This window comes from Herpailurus yagouaroundi, unplaced genomic scaffold, assembly GCF_014898765.1.
Source record: "Herpailurus yagouaroundi ecotype Mexico unplaced genomic scaffold, PumYag 208, whole genome shotgun sequence".
Taxonomy (NCBI): domain Eukaryota; kingdom Metazoa; phylum Chordata; class Mammalia; order Carnivora; family Felidae; genus Herpailurus; species Herpailurus yagouaroundi.
This window is the reverse complement of record NW_024412439.1, coordinates 9435646-9455959: the sequence shown is the minus strand read 5'-3', so window position 1 is coordinate 9455959 and position 20314 is coordinate 9435646. Positions and strand designations below refer to the sequence as shown.

General features: G+C 49.1%; 1 long non-coding RNA gene across 1 annotated transcript in view; it reads right to left on the bottom strand.

Moving 5' to 3' along the window:
* Positions 1-3093: 3093 nt before the first annotated feature.
* The window catches only part of LOC121015769 (uncharacterized), a 41601-nt gene continuing 24380 nt past the window's right edge, over positions 3094-20314 (bottom strand). The window contains exon 5 of the long non-coding RNA XR_005783955.1: positions 3094-3266. This is a non-coding gene — a long non-coding RNA (uncharacterized LOC121015769). The remainder of the gene's footprint in view (positions 3267-20314) is intronic.

Here is a 20314-nt window from a genome sequence, read left to right as displayed (position 1 = left end):
GTGGGACAGGCAGGATGCGGGGGAAGGGGCTCAGAGCTTGTGTCCTCTCCAGGCACCACCCCCTCCCCCGCATCTCCGCGTGTTCACCAACCTGGAAGGTCTCAGAAGCCGTCCTTTTGGGTTTTTATAGCGGATTCCTTGCACAGTCAGGAGAGTCACGGTTGATTAAATTAGTGGCCTCTGGCAATGGATTCGAGCTCCAACCCTTTTCCCTTCCCAGAAGGTGGGGGTGGGATGAAAGGTCCAACCCCCTAATCACGTGGCTGGTTGTCCTGGCAACCGGCCCCCTCCCACAGGTGTATCCCGGGAGAGTCACCTCATTAACAAAAGAAAAGGCACCTTTTATGGCTGCCTTCATTTAGGATATTCCTAGAAGTTTAAGAAGCCCCACGCCAGGGGCACCTGGGTGGCTCAGTCCGTTAAGCCTCCGAGTTTGATTCAGGTCATGATCTCACGGTTCATGGGTTCCAGCCCCACATTGGGCTGTGGTGCTGACAGCTCGGAGCCTGCAGCCTGCTTCGGATTCTGTGTCTCCCTCCCTCCCTGCCCCTACCCCCCTGGAGCCCTGTCTCTGTCTCAAAAATAAATAAACATTAAAAAAATTTAAGAGCTCTGTGCCAGAAATGGGGTCAAAGACCAAACATACATTTTTATTATACATAACGGTATCTCAGTCCTTAACCCTGATGCCTCATGTTGGAATTGTAACCCAAGTGTGACAGACTTCAGGTCAGGAGATCACATCGCCCTTTAATGTCCAAATTCCAATAGCCCAGGGCGCCCCCGCCCCGCCCGCCCCATCACCGCCTCCCTGACCACAGACTTTTCCTGGGTTCTCCTCGCACAAGAGCCTACACAATTTCAACTTCAAATAAACAACAAATGGTTTTGCAGTGTAAGTATTTCCTGTGCAATATTAGGAACCATGCAATATTTGGGATGTACTTATGCTAAAATATTATCTGTTGTTGATCGGGAATGCAACTGTACCACAGCGTCCGGCATGTGAACTGGGAACCCTGTCCCCTCCTGGTGTCTTTCTGTGGCCCTTGTCACGTCCCCCCGTGCAGATTTCAACTTAATCTCCCACGGGGGGGAGTAACTGGGGGAAACCCTCCCTAGAGTCTAGGCTTTTCAGACCACAAGGCTCCAAGAACGAGAAATGGTTTTTCCCTTGGAGAGTCTAAGGCGCCTTCCAAGTTCCTATTTCGGGGACCCCAGGGTGACATTTATGGAAACATCCATTCCTTTTTGGGTAAACCCCACCCACACCCGGAAGAATGTGGTCCTGCTCTTTGTCCCCAAAGGGCATCCGAGCAATATTCTGGAATCAGCACATTTCCAAAAGTCTAGATGACACGGTTGTTCTAGAATAATGTGGCCTGGGGGAATTTTAAGGATTGACTCAGGTCATACCTATCTGTCTGCCTTTAGGGGACCTCTGCCAGCTGGCAGTGAAGATAAGCCTGTAGACATCTTTCCTGGACCCTCTGATAAGTGTCCCCAGTCTTGGACAAGACCACGTCCGTCACACGCGGTCCCAGTAGAAACAATTTGAGGCCCTGCCCTGATACAGTCTTCCCCTGCCCTTGGGGAAGACACTGGTTTACATTACCATGCAGAGAAGCAAAGCCCCCCGTTTCCCTAGCAGGGGACACGTTGACAGAATCAAAGACCCTTTAGAGGGTTTCCTTAAATGAATGCAGCAAGGTGCCGCTGCGTTAAAATCCCAGCTTCTGTCTACACAAGAGGACCACCCTTGCGTTTGAGATGGTGGTTTTCCCAACATTTGGGAAATCTAAGAGTTAGTCTTACCCAAGACTTCCCCTGCTCCCCCTGCTTGGGGAACACACCAGTGGTGATTCATCCAACTGATAGATTTTTTAATCTATCTTTGAATGCCTTGCTAGGCTTTTTGATTCAAAACATAATGGCGCTTGACATTTCAATTATAAATGGCTCTGCTGACACCAGATTCTTCAAAAACAGTGAAGTTTTCTAGGTAACGGAGGCTCATCTTTACAAAAACTGGACGCTTACTTTATTCTGGCCGTTTTGATTGGGGGTCTGTCGGAAATGTCACAGCGCAGTGCATCATGGTTTTTTTAGTTTTCCTGTCTCCTTTGTCCCCAGGCGATCCGATGGTTTAGCACTGTTGCTAACTGTCTGTCTTTAGCAGCCGCCTCCCTGTTATCCGTTTGTTGAGAAGGATGCATTAAACAAGAGTAAACAGAATTTCCAGGGCTAAACACTTTTCCCACAAATACAGCTTCTGGTCTTTAGCGCGAGACTTTATGAAGGTTATTCTAGGGGCTCCAAGGGTTTCCTTCTGCCTTGTGGCTTAATTTTAGATTTCCATCCTTTTGAAAGGTTAAAATTTCTTCCCTTCAGGATCATGGAGATGTTATTTTCATGAAATCCACAAGTTCCTTTAGAACGAGCTCCGAGCAGGCTGTAAAAGTTAGAGCCGTTGCTAAGGGAACCAGGCAAAGCTTGCCTCATGTATAAACCTGGTTATTATATTTAAAATTCAAGCAGCAGCTGGAGATTCCTAACGGGAGAGAGAAGTCGGCTCTTGAAGAAGAAAGTGGGAAATCACTCCTCTCTCATAGAACAGGGCTGTCCCCGAGGCTCATCTTTTGTGGCCTAGAATAAACTAGGTGACTACTCTTCTCTTTGTGGAAAAAAAAGGTGGAGTGATGGTGAAATTGCAATGGTGGAAGGGAAGGGAAGCCACGCCTGTGGTAGGAACGTAGGAACGTGGAAGAGGAAACAGCCCTGACTTCCCTGTTAGCAGTTTGCTGATTGAGGTGGGAAAGGCTGAAAGGGGCAGTGGGAGATGGCATTAAATCGCCCCTACTTCAAAAGCTCATCTGGTTCATCACACTTCATTAACCATGGCCGAAAGTAGGGACCGCAGGGGTCCTCCTCAGGGAGGCGCGGGAGTACTAACGCCTGACCCGGATGCCTTCCCACCGAATCATTTAAGGCAGGAATGTCCCTGGCAAATTTTCTCGCTTAAGAGGGCTCCCTCAGATCTAGAAAGAGCATCGTTTCCAAAGCATGTTCCGCAGAACCCTCGCCCAAGAGATGTTCTAGCCATCGCTTCTGGGTCTATGTTACGAACGTCAATGAACATCAGGGACACGGGGCTGACTGAAAGGGGACAAATATCGTATGATCCCACTTACGTGAGGTCCCTAGAGGACTCAGAGGGGGACGGGAGTTGAACGAGCAGCGTTGCCAGCCGGGAAGACGAAACCGTCCTGGAGAGAGAGAAGGTCATGGCCATCACACAAGGGTGTGAGCGCGCTTAAGGCTCGCGAGCCGCGTTTCGCCTTACGTGTGCCTCGCCTCACACACGCAGAAAGAGCCGTTTCCACCATTTTCGGGGTGTCACCAAACAAACCGGCCTGAGGACGTCTGAGTCCTACCCCCTCCAGCCCCCCACACGCCCCCTTGGTCCTGGCGGAGCGCAGCGCATTCATAAAGGACTCAGAGAAGTCCTAGATTGAAGGCTGTTGAATTCAGTTTAAGTCAGGCATTTCCTCCACTGACTACAGACGCTTTTCTTTTCACGGAAGACTGTTAATAGCCCGCACGCACGATGGTGCACACTCCGGGAGCCGCTGGTGAAGAGTTTTATACTGTTCAACATCCTTCTATCGATGCCTCGCTGGATGCTGTTGGCAAGCCTAAGGGTTAGACCCGGGTGATGTTCCCCGATTACCGTAAATAGTACAGTCTATCGATTACTTCAGCAGTAAAGAAATGGGGGCTCAGAGAAGCCAAGTCCTGGCTCAAGTTCAGCGGCAGAGACGAGCCAGAACCCCTGTTTCTGAAACCTGGATCTGGAGAGAGCCCCGCAGGCTCCCTGCTCGTCACCTGCTACCCCTTCTGCGTGCCCGGATGTGTGAGCAAGTCCCCCGAAGAGACTCAGAACCCCGGGGCTGCTGAAAGGCAGGTCAGGTGGGAGACACCACAGGTGACGGAAAGACCCCAGGATTGCGGGCTCCTGTCCCTCACAATGCAGAGCCCTTGAAAGGCCCGTGCTCCCAGGCTCTTCTCCTCTGTTCCTTTCTCCAAAATAGGGCAGGGGGAGTTTAGAGAGGTCCCGTCCCCTACAGCAATTCCTGAATTTTCTTGAGGGAAGACTCATCAGGGTACCGACTAAAACAGAGATGCCGGTGAACTAAGCCAGACACGGAAAGACGAATGGCACATGATCTCGTTCGTAAGTGGAATCCAGAAACCTCAGCAAACTCGTGGGAACAGAGATCAGATTTGGGGTTGCCACAGCTGGGGGTGGGAGGGATCGGGCGAAGGTGTCGAAAGGTAGAAGCTTCCAGCTGTAAGGTAAATAAATACTGCGTGACTGTGGTCAACCACGCTGTATGGTATATTTGAAAGTTGCCAGGAGGGTCACCCGGGTGGCTCAGTCGAGTGAGCGTCCAGCTTTGGCCCAAGTCATGATCTCACAGTCTGTGAGTTCAAGCCCCGCACCGGGCTCTGTGCTGACAGCTCGGAGCTTGGAGCCTGCTTGGGATTCTGTGTCTTCTCTCTCTCTCTCTGCCCCTCCCCTGCTGTGCTCTGTCTTTCTCTCTCTCAAAAATACATAAAAGTGTAAAAAAAAAGAAAGAAAGTCTCTAGGAGAGTAGGTCCGAACATTTCTTATCACAAGGAAAAGAGAATTTTTTGGTAACTGCTTAATATTAACCCACTGCAATCATCATTTTGCAACATATATGCACATCAAGTCATTATGCTGTACCCCTTAAACTCATACCGTGCTGTACGTTAATTATATCTCAATAAAACTGGGTACATAAATAAATAATGCTGGGGCGCCAGGGTGGTTCAGTCGGTTGGGCGTCCGACTTCGGCTCAGGTCATGACCTCGCAGTTCATGGGTTTGAGCCCCATGTCGGGCTCTGCTGACAGCTCAGAGCCTGCTTGGGATTCTCTCTCTCCCTCCCTCTCTCTCTCTGCCCCTTCCCTTCTTGTGTGCTCTCTCTCTCTTTCAAAAAGAAATAAAAAATAAACATTAAAAAAATAAGGCTTTAAGGCATCTACTGAAATCATTGCTTCACTATATACTAACTAATTCGGATATAAATTAAAAAAAATAAAAAATAAAGTTAAATAAAAAAAAATAAGACTTCAGTCTCCTCCTCTCTAAAAAAATATTAAATAATTAGTAAAATACAATACAGATTCTCAGGCCCATTCCCTGGAGACTCTGACTAGTAGGTCTGGGGCAGGACTTGGGAAGGTTTGAGTATCTCTGACCTTCACACTAAATGGGGTCAAAACAGAGCTTCTCTCTCTCCCTCTCTGCCCCTCCCCCCTCCCTCCCCAAATAAACAAATAAATAAACGTTAAAAACATTAAAGGGATCGTAACAGAATATCCTCTGGTTTCGTTCCCCATTGCACAGGTAGGAGGCTCAACAGAGCTGAAGTGATCGTCCAGATTCACACAGCTACTTTTTCTAACTTTTAAAACAGACACGGAAGCAAAATACTTCTTTCCTCCAGGAAAAAGATGCGGGTTCGTTAGGGTTTTATGATTTTATTGTAAGTGTATTTATTTCCTTTAGAGACAGAGAGGGACAGAGCGCAAGGGGAGAGGGACAGAGAGACAGGGAGACACAGAATCGGAAGCAGGCTCCAGGCTCTGAGCTGTCGGCCCAGAGCCCGACGCGGGGCTCGAACCTCCGAACTGTGAGATCATGACCCGAGCCGGAGTCGGAAGCTTAACTGCCTGAGCCACCCAGGCACCCTGGGTTTTTAGTCTTTAAAGAAAAAATGCGTCTGTACGCTCCCCTCTGCCCGTCCCAGCAAACCGGCCCCGGTCCATCCCTCCTGGCCCAGGGGGAGACCCTCTTTCTCTCTAGCTTCCCTGCCTCTTTCCTGCTCTTTCGGGAGGTCCACCCACCGCGGGGAACATCCAGGCCGCCATCTTCCTTGCTGGAGACCCAACTCTGCCTGGAGCCCTGACCCAACTTGCTTCCTGCGTGTTGATGGAGGCCACACGGTGTTTGACTCTGACTTCCTTCTGAGCGCACGGCTATCTGGGGCTCCAACTGTGCGGCGAGAGGGAGCCGGCAGCCCGGAGCTCTCCCTCCCCGAGGAGCTCACCCCCACCCACCCCGGCTGCAGGACCTGTGCCCCAGCAGGATGAGCGAGCTGGATGAGCCTCGGGAGGCTGGGCACACGCAGGGCATTGCATTCCTCGGCCGCTTGGCAGGGCTCCGCCGGAGAGCAGGTGGAGAAGTCTGAGGACACTCAGTTCCCCAAATTCCTCTTCTGAGAGCCTCAGCAAGTTAGAGTCTTTTCAAACGAGTTAAAACCCAGCTCCTCCCCACGCACATCTACACCAGTTCTCTTTATTTCGGGTCACAGGAGCGGCGTAGCTGAGATCTAGATCCATAGATCACTGATGCTGTGGAACTAGGAACTGTCCGCCTGCCTTTGCCGGGGACGCGCTGCTCCCGATTGGGGCCGGGGAGCCTGGGGTCAGAGCTGCTCTGTCCACAGGGTCTTCCCTGAGCGGGCTTCCCCCCACCCCGCCGCAAGGGCCTCAATGCTGCACGGAGCCCTGGGGTCCTTGCCAGGTAGAGGGACATGGCTAGGAGCCACAGACCGGGCTTTCAACCCTGGTTTTCGGGCTGCCTGGGGATAGCGCTGCAACGGTCTGCGGCTGGTTCCCATCTGGAAAATGGGCATAATGCTATCTGGTTCACGACGTATTACACGAGAGGCTGTGTGCCCCGTGCTGGGCGCCCCGCTGAATGTCAGCAAACAGCAGCGATGATTATTTCCTTGAGCTCTTGGAACACATCTCACTTTTCCACGGCTCCCCTTTGCTACGAGGAATGCCACCAAGTACGATGAGACGGGAGCTAGACTGTGGCCATCACGGAGCCTAAGTGATGACCATCCGGAAGTAATTGATTCAATCAAGTAAAAACTCACTGCACACATACACACACACACACACACACACACGCCATTGGGATCTTAATTTGTGGGTTTTCCAGTAAAATAAACTTGGGGGATGTAAGGGTACCTGGAATTTGACCCAAGAATGAGTAATTTGAATTTTTTTTTAATGTTTACTTGTTTGAGAGAGAGAGAGAGAAAGAAAGAGGGAAAGAATGAGTGGGGGAGGAGCACAGAGAGAGGGAGACACAGAATCGGAAGCAGGCTCCAGGCTCTGAGCTGTCAGCACAAGCCTGACGCGGGGCTCGAACCCGTGAACCGTGAGATCGTGACCTGAGCCAGTGTCAGATGCTCAACTGACTAAGCCACCCAGGTGCCCCCTTGCAGTTGGACTTACACCCATACAATCACAGAGTGACCTTATCTGGCTCCTGTTTTCTCAACTCCGTCCATCTCCCATCAAACTCTGTGCTCTCACCAGACATAACGGTTCACCCTGTGCACCCAGGCTCTCGCTCTGCTCCCTATCACTGTGCACTGTTCCTCTACCTGGAACTTGCTCCCCCGATCCACTCAGGACTCCGGCTCATTCTTCCAGCTCAAAGCTCCCTGTCTGTGAAGCCCCCTCTGAAGCCCACGGGGAGATGGAGACCCTTCATCGACTGCCGTGTTTTTTATGTTCCTATGATGGCGATTGTGTATCTGTTAACAAGTCTGTCTTCTCACTATGGAAGACAATTTGAGGATGAGGACTGTGACCTTTCCACTTTGAATTCCCATAACCTGCCACAGTACTTGGGCTCAAGGTCATCACTCAAGAGAATGTAGGGCGTCAAAGAGCGTAACTCGGACAAGGCTGGAAAAGTTGAAGCGATACCTGAATTGGAGGACAGAAGCAACAGAAAGCCAGGAACCGGATAAGAGGCCATGACAACATTTCGGGGCAGACAGAGGCAGGTCTGAATAAGGGCGGGGGGCTGAGGCTTGGGAAGGAGGGCACATTGTTGAGGGACGACGCACGGTTAGAATGATCAGGACGCTGAGGTTGGACAGAGCCAAAACTGTGACCAGGAGCTGGGAATTCTCATGGAATTTTCAATGCTTTTACGTGTTTTGTGTCATTTGCAAACATCGCAAGGGATGTTCCTGTGAAGTATAAATGAATTATCACAGTGTCACCGATGACTGTTGTAGAACCAGCTGAGTTACCCCAGCCAAGTCTTTGTCGCTGTTTCCTTGCCTGTGAAATGGGATCATCATGGTGGGGGGGGCCCCCCCCCCCTGCCATGGGGTTATGGTAAGGATTCAGTGAGTTAACCCTTGGGATGCTCTTAGAGCAGCGTCTTGCACACAGTCAATACTCCACAACTGTTGGCTGTTTGAAATATTATTATTCACACATTTCCATCTCAAGAGGCACCCATTCATCCCTGCTACGTAGCTCCCTACTTGTGACAAAAAGTGATTAGTCACTCAGTGGCTCCCAGAGACTTGCATGGGGCAACTCATCAAAGGCTTTCTGAAGGGTGTGGCTGGGGGACTGAAGGCCACATAGATGGAGAGAAAGGAGGCCACCCAAGCAAGAGCCACTCATGTCCCAAGAGGAAGGGCAGGATGCTATTTTTTCCACATGGCTCCCAATGGGCAAGCCTCCCAACGTGAGTTGAGAGGGAGAGACTGGAACTTGAACCCCTCTCGTTCTTCCAACCCGCCATTAATCCCGCCATCTTGCTCATGACAAAAGCGAACATATCACAGGGTTTTGATTCTGTCCTCTTACCCAGAACAAGGGTGAGAGGTGCCACTGTCTCGATCAAAGCTGCTATTGGTCCCTCCTTGTGAACGGAGGTTCAAACGTCAGAGACTCCGTGGAGCTATTCTGGAACTCTCCATCCGTTCTGCCCTTGCCTTCAGACTTGCCTGTCTCAGTCCTCCGGGACAGGACTCGGACGCTGTAAGGTCTTTGGTTAGCACTGCCATGTTTTGAGGGGGTCACACAGTTAATGCCTTTGTGTTGGAACAAGGTCTCCACTGTGCCTCTCTGGGTGAAAACAAAATCCCTGAGACACAGAGCTGACTTCCAGAAAAGACTCCCATGCTAAGTCAGCCAACAGACTCCAGAGCTAATCGGAACCAGATGTGAGTTCTTTCACTGAAATATATTGCAGATCACAGATTTATTTTTTGAGAGTACCTATAATAACAATTAAAATCATAAAATGTGTTTTCCCTAGATATTTTCTCCTAGTCAACCAAGCAATATAGCCCGATAAGTTGGGGCTAACCTGTGCCAAAACCAACATATTTGCTTTGTTAGAAATCTGCAGAATGTGTCTGTCTGCGGAGGTGTGCTGGTCAGACTAGGGACAGCCGCCAACATGCAAACAGTTTCCTAAAATATCCGTGCACACAGGAATGATAAGCAGACTACACGGGTTTGCGGCTGGGAGGTGGGGACAGAGAAAAGCCGGGGGGAGAGGCACACAGCAAGCGGCATTAAGCATAATTCGCGTAATGTGGCGATACTTCCTGCGTTTACAAAACGGGGTCTCCCAAAGAGCCCAGCGGCCGATGACTTTCTCCGCACCGGCCTCTGTCCCAAGGTCAAACGCTGGGCTCACGGCCACCCCTGGGAAGCACAACTAGGAGATTCACCAGGTCATCCCGTCGGCGGAAGTCTTTTACCGAGGCTCAGTTTTGTTTTGTTTTGTTTTGTTTTGAAGACGTGTTCCGCTTTCCCAGGAGCTGATCCCCCGGCCCCCCGAACAGGCCACTCAGCCAGCTGGGGTCAGCTGGCCCCGCTTGGGTCCCTACTTTAGGGACAGTGACCCAGCATGCAACTCGAAACACCAGCAAGCAGGGGCCTCCCGGGCCCCGCACCGTCTGGCCCTGGGGGCCTGTTGCTTGACTTGCTGGCATTCAGTTCGATTCCTCTGTTTCCCCTCCTTCCCACCTCCGGTCACAGCCCCTTGTCTGTATGTTGTTGTTTCCACACCCGCTATGGTCTTTCATGACTACTTTCTGTTCTCCCTGCTTTTGGTAACAGCCTCCCACCTCCATATAGAAAAGCAGCGCTCCCACTCTGAGTCCTGGGTCCCACTGGGGTTGATGACACCCACCCCTAACCCCACGCACATGCCCAGGCACCTTGGGTGGCACACACCCTCAGCCTGGTCAAAGGATTAATGATGGCTTCGGTGAAGGCGTGTGATCGGTGACGGTTTTAGACTTCAGGCCCTTTCTTTTAAATTTTTTTTTTTTCAACGTTTTTATTTATTTTTGGGACAGAGAGAGACAGAGCATGAACGGGGGAGGGGCAGAGAGAGAGGGAGACACAGAATCGGAAACAGGCTCCAGGCTCCGAGCCATCAGCCCAGAGCCCGACGCGGGGCTCGAACTCACAGACCGTGAGATCGTGACCTGGCTGAAGTCGGACGCTTAACCGACTGCGCCATCCAGGCGCCCCAGGCCCTTTCTTTTAAAATGTCCCCTTCTGGGGGCTGCCTGGGTGGCTCAGTCGGTTGAGCGTCCGACTTCAGCCAGGTCACGATCTCGCCGTCTGTGAGTTCGAGCCCCGCGTTGGGCTCTGGGCTGATGGCTCGGAGCCTGGAGCCTGCTTCCGATTCTGTGCCTCCCTCTCTCTCTGTCCCTCCCCCGTTCATGCTCTGTCTCTCTCTGTCTCAAAAATAAATAAATGTTAAAAAAAAATTTTTTTTAAATGTCCCCTTTTAGGGGCGCCTGGGGGAGTCAGTCAGTGAAGCATCTGACTTTGGCTCAGGTCATGATCTTATGGTTCATGGGTTCGAGGCCCGCACTGGGCTCTGTGCTGACAGCTGGGAGCCTGGAGCCTGCTTTGGATTCCTCATCTCCCTCTCTCTTTGCCCCTCCCCTCCCCACCCTCTCTCTCCCAAAAATAAACATTAAAAAAAAAAAGTTCCCTTTTAGGGGCCCCTGGGTGGCTCAGTCGGTTAAGCATCCAACTCTTGATTTCAGCTCAGGTCATGATCTCGTGGTTCGGTTTGTGGGATTGAGCCCTGAGTCGGGCTCTGGGCTACCAGTATAGAGCCTGCTTGGGATTCTTTCTCTCCCTCTCTCTCTCTGCTCCCCCCCTGCTTGCTCTCTCTCTCAAAATAAATACATCATCATTTAAAAAAAAAAGAAATTACTTAAAAACAATAAAAATAAAAAATAGTTTTCAAATAGTTAATACATTCACACGGTTCGAAAAAAAAGTAAAGTTTAAGAAGCTAAAGAAAATAAAATAGGGGGGCGCCTGGGTGGCTCAGTCGGTTAAGCGTCCGACTTCACCCGGGTCACGATCTCGCGGTCCGTGAGTTCGAGCCCCGCGTCAGGCTCTGGGCTGATGGCTCAGAGCCTGGAGCCTGCTTCCGATTCTGTGTCTCCCTCTTTCCCTGCCCTTCCACCATTCATGCTCTGTCTCTCGCTGTCTCAAAAATAAATAAATGTTAAAAAAAATTTTTTTTTTTTTAAATAGGGACCTACGAGTCTCTACGTTAAAAAACAAATGCATTGAAAATCTGAGATGGCACAGGACATTTTACATAGTCTCAGAGGACCTCCCCACGAAACACCTGTTCGTTACAAAGGGATAAAGAGTAATTTTACGGAGGAGAATCTCGGCAGACAACACCTTAATGAAGCCGTTAGAGTTGATGACCTCATCAGTGACGTGACAAATCAAAATCATGTGCCACCTGACGGGATGAGATGTGAGAAGATCACAGATCACTTTGGTGACAGCCCTGCTGGAGATTCCAGAACCCAAATCTAATCGTGAGGAAACGTCAGGCGCACCCAAGTTGAAGGACCTTCTCTAGGGCTACTGGCCTATAATCTCCATGTGTTCGAGCGCTGAGAAGGCTCTTGAGGACTGTTCTAGGCTCTCGGGGACTGTTCTAGACCGAAGGAGACCAAAGACAACTAAACAGTCATGCATGATTATGAACCGGATCCTTTCATTTCTAGGAAGGATGTTGTTTGGCCCTTGGCGAAACGTGAATGGCGGAAACGGGTCTAATGTTAATTTCTGGTTTTTATCGATCGTATCGTGGCTATGTCAAAGAAGGTCCTGGCCGTAGGGGATCCACCAGGGATGATGGAGGCATCCTATCAGCAACTTATTCTCTTTTCTTTTTAAGTTCATTTATGTATTTCTGAGAGAGAGAGAGAGCACAAGCTAGGAAGGGGACACAGAGAGAGAGGGAGACACAGAATCCGAAGCAGGCTCCAGGCTCCGAGCTATCACTGCAGAGCCCGACGCGGGGCTCAAACCCACGAGCTGTGAGATCATGACCTGAGCTGAAGTCGGACGCTCAAACGACTCAGCCACCCAGGCGCCCCTCGGCAACTTATTCTCAAATGGCTCAGGAAAAAAAAAAAAGTTTTTTTGCTTTTTGATTTTTTTGTCTTGTTTTGTTTTTTTTGTTCATTTGTTTTTCGTTTTTACCATACCTGCCGCTTTCATATAAAGTGGAGATTGTTTCAAAATAAAAACAATTGTTTGAAGCTACCTGGTAGAAATGTTGGCCTCTGATCCCTGACCCCCTCCCTCTCCCCAAGAGTAGGTAACCATATATCCTGGTGTATTCTCTAGAGATCCTCTCTCTCCTGTACGTGTAAGAATGAAGAAGTCAATGCCCATGGTTTAAGAGGCACTGTTTGCTACCAGGTTCTCTGAATCACAATCTGCTAGAGGGTCTTAAAACTTTGCCGGGGCTCAAGACCCAATCCTGGGTACCTTGTCCCTCATCCCCATGGCCCTTGGGGATTCCCAGTGTGGCGTGGGAAACATCTGGCTCACAGCTGACCCTTTCCAAGTCACCCTGCACTCTTGGTTAGCGCTCTTTATCTCCTCCGTCATCAAAAGTCACACAGCTTTGCAGAAATGAAAAGGACTCCGGCTCACATAGCTCATCGGTCCAAGGCCACCAGCCCACGGGAAACATATAACATGGAAGAACCTCATTTGGGGACACGGAGGGACACTTAGATTTTTTTTTTTTTTTTGAGTGCGATATTTCAAATTTTTTTTTTTTTTTCCAACGTTTATTTATTTTGGGGACAGAGAGAGACAGAGCATGGACGGGGGAGGGGCAGAGAGAGAGGGAGACACAGAATCGGAAACAGGCTCCAGGCTCCGAGCCATCAGCCCAGAGCCTGACGCGGGGCTCGAACTCACGGACCGCGAGATCGTGACCTGGCTGAAGTCAGACGCTTAACCGACTGCGCCACCCAGGCGCCCCTTGAGTGCGATATTTCAAAGAGTTCAACGTATCCAAACGTTGAATAACATTAGGTTACTTGAAACAGATAGAGTCACCCAAGAACAAGTTTTCACTCCAAGTGAAGAGAGAGACAAGGAAGGAAACAGGGCTGAGAGAGAAAAAGGTTGAGAGAAAATTTCCGGCACATCCGCAGAGGCCAGCGGCCCTGTCAACTGTCCTGACAGGACTGGCTTCCCGTTGGCTTCTTGTGCCATAACCTGGGGTGTGGAGAGAGGGAATTTCTCCTTTTGAGACTGAGTCACGGAGGCCTTTCCCACAGCCTCTCCCACAGTAGAGCTTTCTCTGTACCTCATCTGTGGTGATTTCTCATGGACTCCCAGCTCAAGAGCCAAATTACCATTCCTCAGGAAGGAATGCCTAGTGTGCAAATTCTCTCCTGTCAGAGGCCCGTCTCTAGGTCAGGCTCTTGGTACAGACGCTTCCTGGTGTACGAGTTCCTCTCAGACACGTCCTGTGATTTTCCACTGCACGGCTCCTCTTTGCGGCTCCCATCATGGCTGACCCTCCTGCCAGTTCACACTGCTGTCATCCCCTGGCTGGGGACCAACTTGGCCTTTCAGGGACCTCGCTCCTCAGGGAAGCAGGGCCTCTTTGTTTCAGTTTTTCATTCGGCAAATGTGTTCGGGAAGCCCTCTGTGTGCCTGGCGATGGCGAAATGCTGAGGCTGCCGTAGGGCAACAAGATGGCGCCCGTAGCCGTGGCCCCTTCATGGGGCCTGTCGGAGGGCACGGGAGGCCACGATTTAAACCACACATTCAAATATTTCATTACCAGGGTAGCCGGTGCCCTGACAAAGTGTCATGGGAGAGGCTCCTGACTTAGGTTGAAGACGAGACATCGGAAGGGAGGGAAGAAGGATGATGGGGAATTAGCTGGGGGTGTAGGAGAGGGAGGCGAACAAGGAATCGCTGAAAAGGTTTTCCACAAAGAAGGTTATGTGACCCAATTTATGTTTTTTTAATGCTTATTGAGAGAGAGAGAGAGGGAATGCAAGCAGGGCAGGGGCAGGGGCAGAGAGAGATAGAGAGACACAGAATCCGAAGCAGGCTCCAAGCTCTGAGCTGTCAGCACAGAGTCCGACGCGGGGCTGGAACCCACAGACTGAGATCATGACCAAACTGAAGTCGGATGCTTAACCGACTGAACCACCCAGGCGCCCCTAAAGTACCTTTAAAAAAATTTTTTTTTTTGTTTTTTCATATTTTAGAGAGAGAGAGAGAGAGAGAGAGAGAGAGAGAGAGAGAGGCAAGCATGAGTGGGGGAGGGGCAGAGAGACAGGGAGACAGAATCCGAAGTAGGTTCCAGGCTCTGAGCTGTCAGCACAGAGCCAGATGCGGGGCTCAAACTCATAAACTGTGAGATCATACCTGAGCCAAAGGTGGATGCTTAACCAACTGAGTCACCCAGGCACCCTGACACAATTTATGTTTTTAACAGATCGTTCTTTTTTTTTTAATGTTCATTTGAGAGAGAGAGAGAGAGAGAGAGAGAGAGAGAGAGAATATGAACAGGGGAGGGGCAGAGAGAAGGGGGGAGAGAGAATCCCAAGCAGGCTGCATGCTGTCAGTGCAGAGCCTGATGCAAGGCTCGATCTCACAAACCATAAGATCATGATCTGAGCCGAAATCAAGAGTCTGATGTTCAACCGACTGAGCCACCCAGGCGCACACCCCCCTCCTCCGCCCCACAACAGGTCATTCTTTTTTTTTTTTTTAATGTTTGTTTATTTTTGAAAGAGGGAGACAGAGAGCAAGCAGGGGAGGGGCAGAGAGAGAGGGAGACACAGAATCCAAAGCAGGCTCCAGGCTCTGAGCTGTCAGCCCAGAGCCCGACCCGGGGATCGAACCCACGAACCGCGAGATCATGACCCAAGCCGAAGTCAGACGCTTAACCGACTGAGCCACCCAGGCGCCCCTCATTCTTAATAAGAAGATAACCCAATTTTAACGAGCAGAAGACTTAAACAGACGCTTCCCTGAAGATACGTAGATGGCAAATAACGCATATGAAAGGGTGCTCAACATTATCAGGCGTTAGGAAAATACAAATTAAAGCAACAATGAAATATTCCACCAGAATGGCTGTAATGAAAAAGAGTGACGATAACCAAGTGCTGACAAGGACGTGAAGGAAATGAAACCCTTAGTCCTTGCTTGTGAGAATTACAACCATACAGTCACTTGTGCAAACAGTTGGGCAGATTCTTAAACATCTTTCTTCTTTTAATGTTTATTTATTTATCTTAAGAGAGAGCGTAATAGCGGGGGAGAGAGGCAGTGAGAGGGGGAGAGAGAATCTCAAGCAGGCTCCACGCTCAGCACAGAGGCCGACGTGGGGCTCGATCCCACAACCATGAGCTCATGGCCTGAGCCGAAATCAAGAGTGGGATGCTTAACTGCCTGAGCCACCCCAGGCACCCCAGATCCTAAAAGTCTTAACAAACCCACCAGATGACTTGGCAATCCCATTCTGAGGTCATACACCCCAGAGGAATTAAAGCGTGTGCTCATACAAAGTCTCATATCAAAAGTTCACGGCAACAACTTTCGTAATAGTCCCAAACTGTAAACAACCCAAATGTTTTTGTCAGCTGATGAAACATAAACAAAACGTGGGATAAGCATACGATGAGAGACGACTCAGTAATGGCATGAACACGACGTCAGGGTGAAGGACTGATGTATTCTACAACACAGAGGCCCCTCAGAAATAGGGCGCTGACCGAAAGAAACCGCGCTTATGTAAGACTACATAGGGTACGGCTTTATTGATATGAAATTTCTAGAAAAGACAAAACTATAGAGCCAGAAAGCAGATCAGTGGTTGCCTAGGGCTGGCGGCGGGAGCAAGGCACGAAATAAATATTTGGGGTGACGGGAAAAATTCTAGAAACTGGACTCTGGTGATGGCTGTACGGCCGTATAAGTTTTACTAAAACTTGTCTGACTGTCCCTTTAAAATGGGTGGGTTTGGGGGCGCCTGGGTGGCGCAGTTGGTTAAGCGTCCGACTTCAGCCAGGTCACGATCTCGCGGTCCGTGAGTTCGAGCCCCGCGTCGGGCTCTGGGCTGATGGCTCAGAGCCTGGAGCCTGTTTCCGATTCTGTGTCTCCCCCTCTCTCTGCCCCTCCCCCGTTCATGCTCTGTCTCTCTCTGTCCCAAAAATAAATAAAAACATTGAAAAAAAATTAAAAAAAATAATAAAATAAAATGGGTGGGTTTTACAATATGTAAATTATGCCTTCATAAAGCTACTTAAAAAGAAAAAATATTTAAAAATCATTGGGGGGCAGAGTTAAAGATAGAAGACAATTTGGAAGTCTCAGAGTTCAGAGTACCTTCTCTGGTGCTTTGTTCCTTAGACTCTCGTCTCCAGAAGTCAACCTCCCTTAAAAACTAAGCCCCAAACCACCTCTCCGTAGAAAAGGCCAGAATACTACCACATTCTTACACACTCTGATTCAGCAGACAAAGAGAATGGCACGAGGAACCCACCACAATTAACAAAGGCACTCAGGGCGTGTTGACCGCACAGCGTGTCTAAGAAGAGTGGGTGCGTACCTGCGTCATAGTCGCGCGACAAAGGGTCAATTCTAGCGTTGCTTGGCCAAGACAAACGATGATAAAAAGCAGTTGGTCTTAAAGAGAAGTTGCAAAGTCCCTCTTCGGTAACAGAAAAGTTGTTCCTAATTTTTAAATTGCAGACCCCGCTGCCACCCCCTCAAAGTTTCTAAATTCATAGACTCTCTTCTCCACCCCTCCTTACCCTGGTATTCCTCACTGCATCTAGCAGAGGGAGGGCAATGGCAAACATATATCAAGGACCAAGTGGTTGAGTTTTAGAATGTCTCTAATTCCACCCCCCACCCCCCACCCCACTGTCTGTCCCTTCTTCCCCTCAATCCATCTTTCCAATGTTGGTTCTATTTTTGGTATCACCCTTTTCTTCTCCTGGATTCTGTTATTGTTGGGTGGCCCTGGTTGTTGGGGCCTGGGCCAAGAGTATAAATGGAGGCCTGGTCTGTTATATGTCTAATTGTTTAGAAATTGCAAACCAGGGGCGCCTGGGTGGCTCTGTCGGTTAAGCATCTGACTTCGGCTCAGGTCACGATCTCATGGTTCGTGGGTTCGAGCCCCGCGTCCGGCTCTGTGCTGACAGCTCAGAGCCTGCTCGGGATTCTGTGTCTCCCTCTCTCTCTGCCCCTCCCCCACTCATGCTCTGTCTCTCTCTTTCTCTCAAAAATAAACAAACATTAACAAACACCCTTTTTAAATTAAAAATTAAAAAAAAAAAAAAAAAGAAATTGCAAACCAGCATGTCAAATTGTTCAATAAAATAGGTGCCACCCTTGAGGGCACGGACCCAGGCAGCCCTTGAAGTGGGCTTGGGGCCAGCTGGGCGGGTCATTTTGGAGTCCCAGTACCGAAAGTGTGGTCTACTAGGGAAGAGGGGAGGACAAGTCTTCTTGGCTGAGAGGAATCCTTTAACCTTTGGGGAGAGGGCTGGAGGTTGGTGGGGGGGGGGGGGGGGGGTGCTGTTGTCTTGGCCCAAGGGCAGTACTGATTGTCTCGACAGATTGTATGAATAGATTTCCCGATATTCATCCATCCTTGTGATTTTGGAATGAACCCTGCTTAGTCACGCTTTTTTATATACTGCTGGATTCCAGTCGCTAATGTTCGACATAGGAATTTTCCATCCATATTCAGAAGTGACATTGATCCCTAGCCTTCTGTATTTGTGCTGACGTTGTTGGGTTTTGATATCAGGGGCGTGCTAGTTTTGTTAATTGAATTGGGAAGCTTTCCATCTTTTTCTATGTTCCGTAACAGTGCTTTCTTTTCCTCTTAATATGCGAGGCATTTGTAAAAACATTCCCACTGTGAAAAATTCAAACCATACTGAAAAAGCAAAAATTCTCCTTGAGTCTCCCTTCAAATCCTAAGCCCCTGCCAGATGTGACCACATTACCCATTTGCTGGGTTTTCTTCCAGAACATTTCATTTCCATCCATACATGTACCTATATATAACATGTTGCCTTTTTTTTTTTTTTTTTACATAAATGGGATTAAATTCTACATACTGGATTGTAGACTTTAGGTTCTATGTGTTATTTGTTTGTTTTTACTTAACAACATTATATCTTGGAGAATTCATCATGATGTCAGTCCATAGAGACCCATTTCATCCTTTTAAGATTCTATAGAATATATGTATTTATTTAAAAATATTTATTTTTGAGAGAGTGTAAGCAGGGGAGGGGCAGAGAGAGGGGGACAGAGGGTCTGAAGCAGGCTGTGTGCTCTCAGCACAAAGCCCGACGTGGGGCTTGAACTCATGAACTACAAGATCATGACCTGAGCCGAAGTCAGACGCTCAACCGACTGAGCCACTCAGGTGCCCCTTACGTTTATTTGAGAGGGAGAGAGACGCAGAGACAGAGGGAGAAAGAGATAATCCCAAGAGGGCTCTGTGCTGTCAGCACGAAGCCTGACCTGGGGCTTGAACTCATGCACCCACGAGATCATAACCTGAGTCCAAAATCAAGAGTTGGATACTTAACCGACTGAGCCATCCAGACATCCCTAGAATAATTTATAGTATGGGTATTTTTAATATACATATTTTTAGACAGAGAGAGAAAGAGGGAGAGAGGGGCAGAGGGAGAGAGAGAGAGACAGAATCCCAAGCAGGTTCCACACTGTCAGCACAGAGCCCAACACAGGGCTCGATCTCACAAACTGCGAGGTCATAAGCCGAGCCGAGAGATCAAAAGTCAGACGCTTAACCGACTGAGCCACCCAGGCGCCTCTGAAAACGCTTTTCCTGATGCCCTGTTCTTGTTGTGTCTAAAACTGTGGTACACAGTAGGCACTCAAGAAACATTCACGGAATAAACAGGTGAACGAAAGACATTTTTGTAAACGGCTCTTTGGATGAACGGATTCTTCAGATTAGGTACCAAGCAGCGGGGCTCTCAAGTTGGGGGGGGGGCAGGCATTACAACTTCAGTAGATACTGTCCAATATCTCCAGACCCCCAGTCCGACCAATCTACAGTTGCAGCAGTACCTGAGAGAATTCGCTTCCTCTGTGGTCAACATTTGCCATGAACACGCTTGACTCTTTGTTCAATTTATGAGTGAAAAACAAAAAAGTATCTTACTGCTGTTCTAACTTGTTCTTTCTTTGACCATATTTTTATTTCTTGGCCACGTGGAAATCCTTATCTGCAAAATACTGTTCCCATTTCCCCCTGGTCATTGCTTGTACTTTTCTTACGGACTTGTTGGAGAGTTTTCTTTATTTTGGAAAAACATGTGGCCAGCATTTTCTCCTAACCTGTAGCTTTTGACTTAATTTTGTTTCGCCGCATTAAATACATTCTGTTTTGATGAGTCAAACTTGTGAGTTTTTCCTTTATGCTTTGGGGGGCGCGGCCCCCCAATTTGCATCTTGTCTAATATCAGACTCACTGCTGTGGATAACGAGACATTTTCATACTCAGGGAGCGCCTGGGTGACTCCGTCGGTTGAGCGTCCGAATCTCGATTTCGGCTCAGATCGTGATCCCAGGGTTATGGGATGGAGCCCTGCATTGGGTTCCATGCTGAGTGTGGAGCCTGCTTTAGGTTCTCTCTCTCTCTTCCTCTGCCCCTCTCCCCTGCTCACTCTCTCTCTTAAAAAAAAAACTAAAAAATATTTTCACACTCAGTCATAAAGATTACGTTTTCAAATGATAGTCTTTATTAAAAAAATTTTTTTAAATGTGTATCTTTATTTTTGAGAGAGAGAGAGAGAGAGACAGAGCATGAACAGGGAAGGGTCAGAGAGAGAGGGAGACACAGAATCCAAAGCAGGTTCCAGGCTCTGAGCTGTCGGCACAGAGCCTGACACGGGGCTCGAACTCGTCAACTGCGAGATCATGACCTGAGACGAAGTCGGACGCTCAACCGACCGAGCCACCCGGGCTCCCCACAAATGATAGACTTTCAATACTGACTATAGACTTTTATTTAAGAGGACAGAAAGGAGCTCTCTTTCTTTTCATGGCAGTGGAACGTGGC